This window comes from Sciurus carolinensis, chromosome 3 (assembly GCF_902686445.1).
Source record: "Sciurus carolinensis chromosome 3, mSciCar1.2, whole genome shotgun sequence".
Lineage (NCBI taxonomy): Eukaryota > Metazoa > Chordata > Mammalia > Rodentia > Sciuridae > Sciurus > Sciurus carolinensis.
The window spans coordinates 68,294,534-68,308,336 of NC_062215.1; the positions used below are offsets into that span (position 1 = coordinate 68,294,534).

At 41.8% G+C, this 13,803-nt stretch overlaps 1 protein-coding gene across 1 annotated transcript in view; it reads right to left on the minus strand.

Moving 5' to 3' along the window:
• The window catches only part of Asic2 (acid sensing ion channel subunit 2), a 1,061,026-nt gene that overhangs the window by 976,690 nt on the left and 70,533 nt on the right, over positions 1-13,803 (minus strand). The window lies entirely within an intron of this gene.

Genomic DNA, 13,803 nt, shown 5'->3' on the forward strand with positions numbered 1-13,803 from the left:
GACATTTGCTCCAACTCTACATGCTCAGTTCCACAGCCTTGAAATTTACTGCTGTCCATGTTGGTAGTCAGAGCAGGGTTAAAGGACATGCTAACCTCAGGGCTTGGAGGTGAAGTAGTTGAAAATCACACTTGCTGATGCAGAGAAACTCAAATGGAAAACCAGACACTGTTTTAGAAATTCAGTATAGGATGGCAATTAATAGAGACATTATGACTGTCTTCAGAGAGTCTGATTTTTAGTGAGGTGATAAACAAGCAAATGACAAAAACACATCAGTTGGGAAGGCTTCTTGAAGACTTGAAGAATGAGAAGAAACATTCAATCAGAAGAAGACAGGGAAGAGAGAAGGTCATCACAAGAAACAACTCTCAGCATATTCAGGTAATTCTCAGATAGCCCAGGGGGACTGGAAACCAGAAAAGGAGGAGTATGGAAGAAGATATAAGTGGTCAAGAGCGAGGTGGTACCGAACCATGAACACCACAGCACATATCTCAGACTTTATTTTTTTTGTGCAGTGGGAAGCCACTAAAGTGTTTAAAACTAAAATGATATGTGACTTGACTTATATTATAAAATAGCACTTTATTATGGAAAATTTTAAACTTACATGAAGCAATAATCAAAATAGTATATAAACCCCCGGTACATATCACCCAGATTCAACAAATACCAACATTCTGCCATTCTTGCATCATCTATAAATCCACCCACTCTCTACCCTCCCACTTGTTTATTATTATTCTTTACAGTTACATTTTTCTCTTTTTGAGGTAAGAATTTACTTCAATGACATTTATAAATCTTAGTTGTATTATTTTGACAAATGAAACCCACATTGTTATCAGAGAACCCCTTCATATTTTCAGAAAGTTCTGTCATGGACCCTCCCATCAACTCCCTCCCACTTGCCATCCCAAGAGGCAGTGACTATTCCTACCTTTTTGTCTTAGATTAGTTGTTTGTTCTTAAAACAAGCACTTATGGACTCCCACAATATTATTTCTGTGTATCTGTCTTCTTTCATCCAGCATAATATTCCTGAGATTCATCCATTCTGTTTGTATCAGTAGTTTGCCTCTGTATTTTTTTCTCTGATTAGCATTCCACTGTATAAATATACCACCTGTTTGTCAATTAACTTGTTGATGGACATTTGGGTTGTTTCCAATTTGGGGCTATTGTGAATAAACCTGCATGAATATTGTACAATGATTTCTATAGACATATGTTTTTGTTATTCTTGATGAACACTTAGGAATGGAATTGATTTGTACTTTTTTTAAGCATTGGGAATAGAGTGGTGGATATAGGAATGGTGGCAAAAAAAAAAAGGAGGGGGGTAAGAGGTTATAACTGGTTGAAGGGAGAGATTATGATGGATTGCATTAGGTAGACTGGAGGGGACAGACAAAATTTGTGTTGATGAATGTAATCAATAATATTTGCTAGTGAAGAATCAAAGATGACTAAGAGGACCCTAGCTTGACTAAAAAAGCTGTATACTAGGAGGTTTTGCTGTGACTGAGAAGGTGAGGGAAGGAAAAATCCAAGGGTTTACCATTGCAGAGGCAGAGGCATCCTAGAGCAGGCATTAAAGATGGAAAACAGAGAAAAGAGATCCACTGTTACCCTCACCTACAGCCCCCACTGTGCCCAGAGCTGGGCCTTCTCCCTAAAAATACCTTAAGGGGTGGAAAGTGGGTTTTATTTCATGGGTCAATTCTGGTAAATTGCTACTAGCTACCTGGAAGACTATGCAAGGCAAGAATCCGAGGCCAGGCTCAGGGCTAGTAGGCAGGAGTGCTCTGGTCAATACGGAACATCCTCCAGGGCCATGGAAGAAGAGTGCGGCAGAACACAAGTCAGATATTTTCTCATGCCTGAGAAAGTAAACCCCTTGACCAAACAACCAGAAAAATGAAAAATCTGCTCTGCAATAACTCAGCATCACTAATACTACAGATCAAGGACTCAACCTGTAAAATATGGATTGATTCATATCTTAACTTCATTATTGCAATTCCTCTTCCAAAGTACCTATGATTTAGTATCCTATAAGTCCCGAAGGAATGTCTTTGACCTTTCACCTGATCCTCACGGAAAAAAAAATCCTCAAATAGCTGGAGTTCCTCATCCTTAGATGGGATTCTCTCATATTTTGAGGTTAAACAACCATTCTTGTGAAAACCTACTCCAAAGCCTTGCAAACCTGAGCACCATATGAATTATTTCAACATCCTGGAGAAAATGTAAGAGTGGACCAGACAGCTAGCTAATGTGTAATAGTTGGATTCTTTATTCTAAAAGAAAAGACCTGGGTTAGTGTTCCCATTATTTGAATAAAAAAAAAAAAAAAAACTATGGCATTTATTAATTCATATAATCATCAACTTTTATTGGGCACCTAATTTATACTAAAGCCTGTACTTGAACCTGAATATAGAGACTAATAAGTCATGGGTTTTGTCTTTATCTGTTCTCACCTAGAGATATGCAAATAAATTCAAGAGGAGCTGGATACATTACTTTGTTAATATGCCAAGGCGAGTCAAAGAAGATTCCTCGAAGGACGGAGAATCTAAACTCAGTCTTCAAAGAAAATTAAATTAAAAGTTTCTCTGGAGGAAATGCTGGGAACGTGCATTTCAAGCAAAGAAGCTGGCATGGGACGGACAGGTCTGGACCTGGGAGGGAGCAGCTGGATGAAGGTGAAGCCCAAGAGAGCGGCCAAGGAAAGAGGGCCGGGCCAACCAGGTGTGCAAGGTCTGTTTGGTAACTGGGCTTGCTCTGGCTGCGGTGGGGACCATTCATGGATCCGAAATACACTTTAGAAGAATTTCTGTGTCCATGCAGTGACTGCAGGAGAGGAGGAAATTCAGCAGAAAGAAAACTGCAAGCAGCAGGTGACTGGAGATAAAGAGTCAGGGAAAAAGAGGGCGAGGCAGTAACCCAAGACAGGGTGGGTCCGGCCATGGGTGAGGACTAGTACTTAGCAATGAAAATGGAGGGGAGAGGAAGATAAAGCTTCAGATATTTGGAAATAAAATATGATAATGTTTGATAATTTAGTAGATAATGAGAGTACAGATGTGAGAGTTGACTGGAATCAGGAACCTCATGATGTACAATGTAGAGTACTTAAAAATACCTGTGGTGAACCAAATCCATCTAGCCCCAGAGCCACTGCTCTCTCTACTTTTGCACATGTTCCAGTATCTTGACTTGTGCTCCCGTTCCCTCCCCGAGTAACCACCGTTTTAGACAGCACACAGTCCTCTGGACATTGTTACACACGCACCTTGCTCATGTGTTTGCACACCTCCGCCCATAGAAGCATGGCCAGATCCCACCAAAAAAACCCAAAAGCCAAAAACTAAGTCAGCCCTCTCTTCAAAGATCTTTCCAGATCCCTGGATCTGAAAACCACTTCTCTCTGAACTCTAAACTCTGTATTTACCTTCATCCCTTTTACTTCTTAACTAGATTTGAGTGGGTCCCTCGCATGCTGTCTTCTGGCTAGACTGTGGCTTCTTGGGGCTGCCTAAATAGAATCATTCCTGAGTTTTCTTCAGGGCTCTCAGGGCACCTGAGTGATGTCATCCCTAAGAGTTTACATTGTGTGGCTGTATATGTCACCTCACTGGGTCACCACAGCCACCTCCCTAGGTTTATTAGCAGAAGATTATAACCATCTTAGAGCTGAAGAAAGTCTGGAGGAACAGCTCTTGAACCCAGACCTTCTGATTAGCTCTCTTAATTCTGGTGGTCCTCCTTCCTGAGGATCCACTGTGAGCTGGATGCCAGGGCTTCACAGATGAAGTGCATTCTTTTTTTAAATTTTTTATTTTTACAGACTGCATTTTGATTCATTGTACACAAATGGGGTACATCATTTCATCTCTATGGTTTTGCACGATGTAGATTCATACCATTCGTGTAATCATACATGTACACAGGGTAATGATGTCTGTCTCATCCCACCATTTTTCATACCCCCATTTCCATTTTTAAAAAACTGTTCTAATTAGTTATACATGACAGTAGAGAGCATTTATGCATTTTAACAAATCATACAATAAATGGAGTATAATTTCTCATTTTTCTGATTGTACTTGTTGTAGGATCATATCGGTCATGCAGTCATATATGTAAAAATGGTAACAATGTCTGTTTTGTTCTATCCTTCCTACTCCCGTACCCCTCCCCTCCCTTCACTCCCCTCTACCTAAAGTAACTATTCTTCCCTAGCACCCCCACCCACCTTATTGTGAATTAGCATCCACATATCAGAGAAAACATTCAGACTTTGGTTTTTTGGGGTTTGGCTTATTTCACATAGCATGATATTCTCCAACTCCATTCATTTACTGGCAAATGCAATAATTTCATTCTTCTTTAAAGCAGAGTAATATTTCATCATATACATACATATATATATATCACATTTTATTTATCCATTCATTTGTTGAAGGCACCTAGGTTGGTTCCATAGTTTAGCTATTGTGAAGTGAGCTGCTATAAACATTGATGTGGCTGTGTCACTACAGTATGCTTCTTTTAAGTCCTTTGGGTATAAACCGAGGAGTGGTATAGCTGGATCAAATGGTGGTTCCATTCCAAGTTTTCTGAGGAATCTCCATACTGCTTTTCATAATGGTTGTATCAATTTTCATTCCCACCAGCAATATACAAGTGTACCTTTTTCCCCACATCCTTGCCAACGTTTATTGTTGCTTGTATTCTTGATTGCCATCTTGATTGGAGTGAGATGAAATCTCAGTATAGTTTGGATTTGCATTTCTTTAATTTCTACAGATGTTGAACTTTTTTCATATATTTGTTGATTGATTGTATATCTTATTCTGAGAAGTGTCTGTTCAGTTCCTTAGCCCATGTATTAATTGGGTTATTTGTTATTTGATGTTAAGTTTTTTGAGTCCTTTATATATCCTAGAGATTAATGCTTTATCTGAGGTGCATATGGTAAAGATTTTCTCACAATCTAGGTTCTCTCTTCACATTTTTGATTGTTTACTTTGCTGAGAAGCTTTTTAGTTTGAGTCCATCCCATTTATTGATTCTTGATTTTACTTCTTGCACTTTAGGGGTCTTGTTAAGGAAGTCAGGTCCTAGGTTGACATGGTGAAGATTTGGGCCTACTTTTTCTTCTGTTAGGTGCAGGGTCTCTGTTTTAGTGCCTAAGTCTTTGATCCACTTTGAATTGAGTAAGAGATGGAGGTTTAATTTCGTTTTTGTTACATGTGGTGTTCCATTTTTCCCAGAATCATTTGTTGAATAGGCTATCTTTTCTCCAGTGAATGTTTTTGGCGCCTTTCTTAACATAAACCCTCAGCTCCAACTTCCATCCCTGTAGCACCAGAAGGCAGGCAGCAGGTGTTGGGATGCTGTGCTTGAAACTTCCTTCTCTTCCTTCTTCTCCCAAATCAACTGATTCTGTGGCTCTCAGGGCAATGTATTAAGATACTTCTCACATTTTTAGAAACTAGGGGTACCCTGCTGCCTTTGAGGGTATCTAGATAGTTAAGAGAGAAGGGGAGGAGAGCAGACCTAGCTGGATTTCCAAGGACTGCATACAATGGTCTCATGTTCACTGAGTATTTTCCACCTTCCAAGGCCCACCCTAGGCATGACTTTGGGGGTTCTCTTCTAATAACCTAGTAGGGAAGTATCATGGTCTACACTTCATAAAAGAGGAAAGTAGTACTGAGTGATCAGAAGGAATTTGCCTAAGTTCAAACAACCATCAAGCAGCAGAATCAAGATTCAAAACATTTCCCATGTCTCCAAAGCTACTCTTGCTGTTTCTCAAAACAAAGATGACTCTTAAGGGGTTGTGATCACAGGCCACTCTCTGCCCAGGATGACCCTCGCAGCCAGGCCACCAGAATGATGGAGAGTTTTGCTGGCATCCTGATCATTGTGTTCTGAGAAACAGGGAAGTAGACAAATGAAAGGTGAACGGAGTTAAGAAGTTGAGGTGGAGGATAAAATAAGAGCATTCGAGGTTGAGGATTCTTCTTGGTTTGGCTCTGAAAACACTTTTCCCGAGTGGTAAAGATAATGCTTACTGAGCAATCCCCATTTCTAGTCACTTTTGCAAATACTCTGCATTCAAAACACTAATGTACCCCACCAACACTCTGGAGATAGTATTAGAACCATCTCCCACTTTTGGTGACAAATCGGAGGCAGAGAGTTGAAGCATATTTTCCAGGGACCCACCAGTTCTAGATTACAAAACTGGCATTCAAGTCCAAGATGTCAAGAGTCTAGGTGTCAGGTTCTTAACCACTGAACACGCCGCCTCTGGAATGACAGTAACAAGGGAAAGTCTGGTTTATGAAGATAAAAATCCCAAAATTGACATCAAGATACCTATCCTTAAAGGATCGAAGGAGATGAGAAACCATGAAGACAACGTTGTAACCAATGCGAGCAGCAGTCCTGAACCGTTAGGTAATTAAGTCATTCATCTCTACGAAAATCCCCCCAGTGATCTGTGCAGGCCACTGGTTCCCAGCCCTGGCTGCACATTAGAGTCACCTGGGGAGTTCTTACATTACACTCTTGCCTGGGCCTCATGCCAGGCTGATTGAGTCAGAACCTCTGGGGGTAGGGACTCGGTATACATATTTTTTAAAAGCTCCCCAGGTGATTCTAATGTGTGGCCTGTGAACCACTGATGCAAATAAGTGTAAAAGGGTCATCACTGGATGAAGAGCCACCTCTGCCAGGCAGGTGACATGCTTCCACAGAGCCTGCCAAGACGTTTTCACAAAGCACAGTGCCTCCAGGACAGGCATTGTGTCTCCACAATTACTTTGGTATCTTCTGTGGCACATCTCACAATAATGGCTGAGTCACAGAATCGTGGGTTGGCTGGGACTTCTCGGATCATTGTATCCATTGTTTCTGCGGTGTTCTGTAGAATCCGAGGGGCCTGTGGAATGACCTTGGGGTAGATGCAGGTGGAGATGTGAGTCACTGGTTTGGTAAAGTTTCCAGGGAACTTGAAATTGGAGGTCAGCAAGACTGCAAAGAAAACAGCCTGCAGTGTCTTCAACCCCTTGGTGTAAGTAGGTCTCTTTATTATCAAGGCCCAGCTCTTAGACAGGACTATACATCTAACCTCAAAATCTAGGAGGAATAAAAGGGACAGCACCAGCATTCCAACTTAGAACCAAAAGACAGGACACTGCTGTCCTCAGGCCATGGCCGTACCTGGCCACATCATCTCTTCCCTTGGGTTAAGTGTGTACCTGTCTATCTTTCTAACAGTCTTCAAAAACATTTAAGAATAAACCTTTGTGTCATATTTCTTTGTATTGAATGCAGCACAACCCAACACCCGTACAGAGTGGAAAACTAATAGAGGTTTCTTTGGTAAAATAAACACTAGGGCAAACATCATTTGCTCCCTGAACTTCTTCACAGTGATAAGTGTATGTACTGAGGCCCAGACACACACAAGTGTGCACCCAGATAGAAGAAATTGAGACGAGGAAGACAAATAGCCAGCAGACACAAGGAAAGATTTATGTCCTCACAGAAATTTAAAGGAAAGTTTTAGAACACAGTGGGTTATTTTTTATCTATCAGATTGGCAAATGATTCAGATCATTAACACCCATAGTTGATGGGAGCGAGGATAAAACCGTCTCCAAGACATTGTGGGAACATAAATTGGAATAGCCTCTTGAGAGGGCACACTGCACAAGTGTTAGAATGGATGCTTTGATTCAACATATTATTTAAAAAATATATCCAAAGGAGATTATTGGATAAATATACAAATGCTTTTATGATTTAAAAGACAGAAATAGTCCAATTGTCCTTAAAAATAGGATTGATTAAATAGAGTACATCACACAATAGAATAATGTGCTACTATTGTGAAGAATGAGGTAGTCTCTAAATGACTAATGAGGAAAGATGTTCATGATAGGTTGCTACATGGAAATCTAGATTACAAAGCAATACAATTAATTTTGGTCAGGTTGTAATAGAATGTGGGCATTCAGTATACAACATTACATAGGAATAGTTAAGTAGGTAGGTAAGCAGGTAGGTAGGTAGGTAGGTAGGTAGATAGATAGATGGACAGATAGATGAAATTATCTCCAAGTATAAACACCTAATTGTTATTCCAGGTGATGGGTTTCTCAGAAGACATTCTACTTTATTCTTATATATTTCATTATTGTTTAATTTCTTTAATACTCTCTATGTGAATTGTTTGCTTTTACAATCCATTAAATCTATTTCTATTTCAAAAAGAAGAACAAGAAGTGGAGACATTAGTAAAAGGAGAACAAAGAAGGCTCCCAGAATGGCAGGTGAATCCTGGCCAGGTGGGGCAGGGATGGAGGCCAGCCTCCACAGTCCTCCTCTTCAGATTTCTCCACCAGCCTCTTTGTGGGCATATGTCTGTCAATGTGCAAGGGAAGGAAGGTGGGGAAAGGAGAAGAACAGGAAAGTGAGAAAGAGAGGGAAGGAGACAAGGGAGCAACCATTTGGGTTTGCCTGGATTGAGGGGTTTCTTGGGATACGGGAAAGGAAAATCCCAGGAAAATTGGAATGAGTTGGTCACTTTAGCAGAAGGAACAGGGTCACTTATTTTTCCTTGATTAGAGAACTTATTGTAGCTTCTAACAGGTTGTTCTGCAGTAAGAGGACTGATTTCCGGATGTCAAAAAAAAAAGATGGATTCCGATTCCATTTCACCACTGAACACAGCTTTGTGACCTTAGGGTCTTAGCTTCTTCCTGTAAAATGAGGAGGTGGGACCAAGTGGTCTTGAAAGTGCCTGAAGATCTGTATTGAGTACCAAGGCCTCTGTCTGGGCTCTGGCACTATTCTAATGGCAATTCTGCAGGAGCATGTTCATTGTTTCTTGACTGAGGCCTCTTCGTTTCTCAAAAGTAAAGACTTTGCCTTTCTGTGTGTATGTGTTCCAACCCCCAGGCCTGAAGGGTTGGCTCTCCATCTGGTGGGCCCTTAGGAGAGCAGGTGGTGGCTGTCTTCCACTACTTGAGTCTGGACAACCCAAGCAGGCCCAGTTTGGCAGGAAGAGCTTTATTGCTGTCAGAGGCTTTTAATAAGCAGGTGAAATGTTTCAAGTCAGAGGAGACAAAAGCAACAGAGCTGATCTCCAGCTGTGCCACCAAAGCCAAATAGAAAGGAGACTGTGGTGAGCTGACTGTGGCTCTGCTGGCTCAGGAGGGCTGCTTGGTATTCATCTCTTCCCAAGTCTGTTTTTAGTGATGTCACCTGGGTAGCTTGACATCAGCCATGGTGGGAATATTTATACCACAGATATTGGTAAATGCTAAAAATCTGTTGTTGTTTTTTGTTTTTGTTTTTGTTTTTCAGAGAGAAAAATTACCAAGACAGATCACTCATTGACCGAGTTAATTCAAGGAAGGAGAGGCAGCTCTTACCCTGGGCCCCTTCATGAGGATTCAGGAACATCCTTAAGCTGAGGCAGTGAACCTGCTCCTTCCTAAGTGATGCCAAGTGGGTCCCTTGCTCTGGGGTTGGGCCAAAGTGTCAGAGGTCAAATGACAGGGGGAGAAGGGAGGAGGAAGAGGGAGGACTAAGCACATATGACTGAGCCTACGGAACACATTTATCTCAGTCATTTATGTTAGTCAGTTTTTCATCACTGTGACCAAAATTCCTGACAAAACAACTTAAAGGAGGAGCGGTTTATTTTTGGCTCATGGTTTCAGAGGTTGAATCCATGGTTGGTTGACACCATTGCTCTGGGCCCCAGGTGAGGTAAAGCATCATGGCAGAAGCACATAGCAGAGGAGAATTGCTCTATCCATGGGGGCCATGAAACAGAGAGGGTGGGGAAGGAGCTACGGGGAAACTGAACCCTTCCAGTGCACACTCCCAGTGACCCACCTCCTCCCACCATACCCCACCTACTTACAGTTACCACACAGTTAGTCCATTCAAATTAGGATAGATGGATTAGGTCACAGCTCTCATAATCTAATAATTTACCTCTAAACATTCCTGTATTGAATAGGAGGTTTTGGGGGGAGGGTACCTTATATCCAAACCATAACTTTGTTCACTGGTTCTCTGCAGAAAAATTGGATTTTCCAACATGTCAGATGTCAAGCCAATGCTAAGCCGGCCCTCTGCCAGAAGATATGAGGACAGAGGGAGGCTTTAATGGTAAAAAATTCAAGGACCCTGGAGTAAGAATGGTTTAGGTTCGGAATCCCAACCTGATCATAAACCATCTGTTTGATCTCAGGCAAAATTATTTAGTCTCTCTGGGACTTAATGTTCAGGTCTTTTTTCCCCCCAATGGCAATAATGAATTTAATCCCCAGTATTTGTGCCAAATCTGTACATGCTTGGCTCATAGCAGATGCACTATCTGAACAATAGGAAAGGTGTCTTATAGGTGACAGTTGCATAACTTGGACACAGTTTTTAATAATAAGCTTGAGTGCTGGGAAAGTTTGCCAGATAATTTCTACCTTTCATTGGCATAAATTCCTCAGTGTTCATAATCTCTTTCTAAGCTAAGCTAGTAGACAGAGGAGCACAGGTTTCAAACTGTCCATAGTGATAAAGCAAAGTCCCCCTGGGAAGGTGAGTTCACAGCTCCAGGAGTCTCTGTTCAGGCCTGATGGGTACGGAGCAATCTGGGAACTTCCCTGGAGAGGAGATCAGCAGAGTACGGGAAAAATTTGAGGTCAGTCTGCTCAAGACCTTTCAGACCTCTGTTTATTAGAGGTGTCTCCCTCTTGAGTCACAGGTAGCTCATGGTAATTTCTAGAAACCAAGAGAAGGTAAACATACATTGTCCAAGAGAAAGGTTAGGTCAGAAGTCAGAACTGGAATTGAACGTTTCTATAGCTTTATCGTAGAAGAACTTCTGAGTCTCTACCAAGACAGCAAGCACTGGAGGAGAACCCACAGGCCTCCAGACTCCTTTGCAGCACAGAGATACAAGCTGGCTCCATTGGGTCTGGGACATCTGCTACTTGTGGGATTGCTGACCACTCTCTCTCACACCCTACCACATGGGAGAGAGGTCAGGAAGGATACTAATACCTCTGGTCATCATAAACTCAAAACATTCTAAAAATCACGATAGTCTGTACTCGGTACATGCTAGTCCCCTCTAGTGCTAATTCCCTCCAAGGCACTTTCCTGGGTTGGGGACTCCTACTCCCAGAGAAGTTTGGAGACAGTGCCACAGATACGAAGTCTGCCATCCCACTGCTATGAAGCTGATGATGGATTAACTTAGTTGATGACTTTTATACCCACTGCTTCCTGGCCAAAACATACCTTTCTAATGTTATAGCCTAGTCCTTAATGGATTCCCTGAAATTCCGAGTTTTGAAGCAGCAAGTAGATGGGACACGCTTCTCAGAAATCCAGAAGTCAATGGATACCTTTGGCTTCTCCAACTTGAAAATTCTTGATAAATGCACCACCCCACGTAATGGACTGTGATTAGGCCACTATCTCCATATCCAAGGAAAGTGATCAGAACAGGGAGGCAGCTGAGAAGGGGTATGGTAGACAAGTGACAGAGCCAGGCATTGTGATATATCCAGGAGCTACAGGAGTATACACCCAGATTCCCTGACCTGTCCTTAGCCAAGACCCGATGTTGGAACACGATGCTCCCTGGCCCTTTCTTGGACTCATCTTCCTCATACACATCTCTAATGGAGTCTATTTGTCTCCCAACCCACCCAGGTCTCTCCATTTGCACTGACACCTCATAAAACCACTTTACCAGCCCCTCCACTGATCTCTCTCATCCACTCACCTCTCCTCACTTATATGGATAATGTGGAGGTGGAAGAATGATAAGGATTCTTGTAAAACAAGGGGAAGAAAAAGAAAGGAGAGAGTAGCAGAAAGGCATTACTTACCATCTCAAGTAAAGGCATTTTCCAGCAAATCACAGAGAGAAGCAGAAAGGATCTGGTTAAGAGCAAAAAAAGTCTCAGTGGAAGGATGAAGGTGTGACTCTTAAGGAAAAAGAAATGGCAGGCATGGGCTGTGAGAGGCCGTGGGGAAGCAGCACGGGGTGAGAAGGTGGGAGGTGTGGAAGGGCAGGTCCAGGCCACGCAGGCTGGAGAAGCTAGTTCAGGGTGTAAATGAAACACAAAGAGCTGCTGAGTGCATTGTGAGCGACTAAACCTGGAGCTCTAGGAGCGAGGGACCTTTCCAGGTGGGAGTCATGGCACTGGGCAGTAGAAGCCTGTGCTGTTCCTGGACTCTGGTCAGCCTGAGCGCCCTTCTGCCCATCACACTGTGGCTCTGTCCAGGCACCAACTGAGGCCTGGCTGCTGCGGCAGTCTGCTCGGGAGAGGGCTGTGTGGAGCTCACTGGCTTTTACAATTAAACAACCTGGGGAAAAGGCTGCATTTCCCCATATTTTACGATTAAGGAAACTGAGGCTAGATGAATTTTCAAGGTCATATTGTTAGAATGTGGCCAAGCCAAAATAACTGCCAGGGTTTTAATAACTTGAATTCCCACCCTCCAGTTCTAAAAGCAATATATCCTTGTTATGAAAAATATACCGACTAATGAAGCAACAAAATGAAAGTCACCCATAACCCTCTACCCAGAGAGGAATAAAAAGGGATATTTTATTTTAGTCTTTTTAATTAATTCTTCTGCATATTTATTTATCTACTTATTTATAAAAGTGGGATTATATTGAACAGACTGCTAAAATCCTTTCTAAAAATTTTCCCTTTATGTAGGACAATTTTCCTGAGGAATCAATTTTATCTGTTACATAGCAATACCTATGTGGCTACACCATGGTTTATTTGACCTTTTGTGTACTCTTACACTTTCAGGTTGTCACCCATATTGGGGGCTTTATGAATGTCTTTAAGGAAAATTCTTTGATATGACCTTTGTGTGCCCTGGCACTAAACTTTGTAATCGCAAAGAGAGAGTGATTTAGACATACAGAGTCAATGAGGAAAAGTATATGTGGAAAATAATTATGACAAGCAATATAATCATAGGGTGAAGCACTAAGAGGTGGCAGGAGAAAGTTGGAGGACTATCATTTTGGAATTTCTGTGGAACCCAGAAAGATTCATCTAGAGCACAACAACTGACTTGGAATAGGGGCCAGCAAACTTTCTACAAAGGGACATACTGTAAATATTTTAGACTTTGCAGACCTCATGGTCTCTTGCAACTTTTCAATTCTCAACATAGCAGCCATAGATGGTACAAAAAGGAATGAGTGTGTCCATGTTCTAATAAAACTTTATTTACAAAAACAGGCAGTAGTCTGGATATTGGCCCACAGGCTATATAGTTCACTGACCACTAATTTATAACACCTAACTTAGAAGCAGAGATAGATTTATTTTTAAGACCTTATCAGAATAGGAAGGGTAATGCAGTTAGAGGGAATTTGGAGAGCAAAAACACAAGAAAGTTTGAAGGTGTATTGTGTAAGCTTTTGGTCACTATAATGAAGTACCTGAGGTATCTAGTTTTATAAGAAAAAAGGTTTATTTAGCTCACAGTTTTGGAGGTTCAAGGCACTGGGTCAGCTCTGGTGAGGGCCCTGTTGGCTGTGTTACATCATGGTGGATGGCAATGGTAGGCATGCATGTGGAAGCAAGTGGTCATATCTGGATTCAGGAAGTCAGAGAGAGACAAGGAGGGTCCAGGATCAGTCTTTTATTACAATCTTCTCTGCAGAACTAACTAACCAGGGTCTGAGGAGAACTATCTTACTCCCTTTTGAGGGTA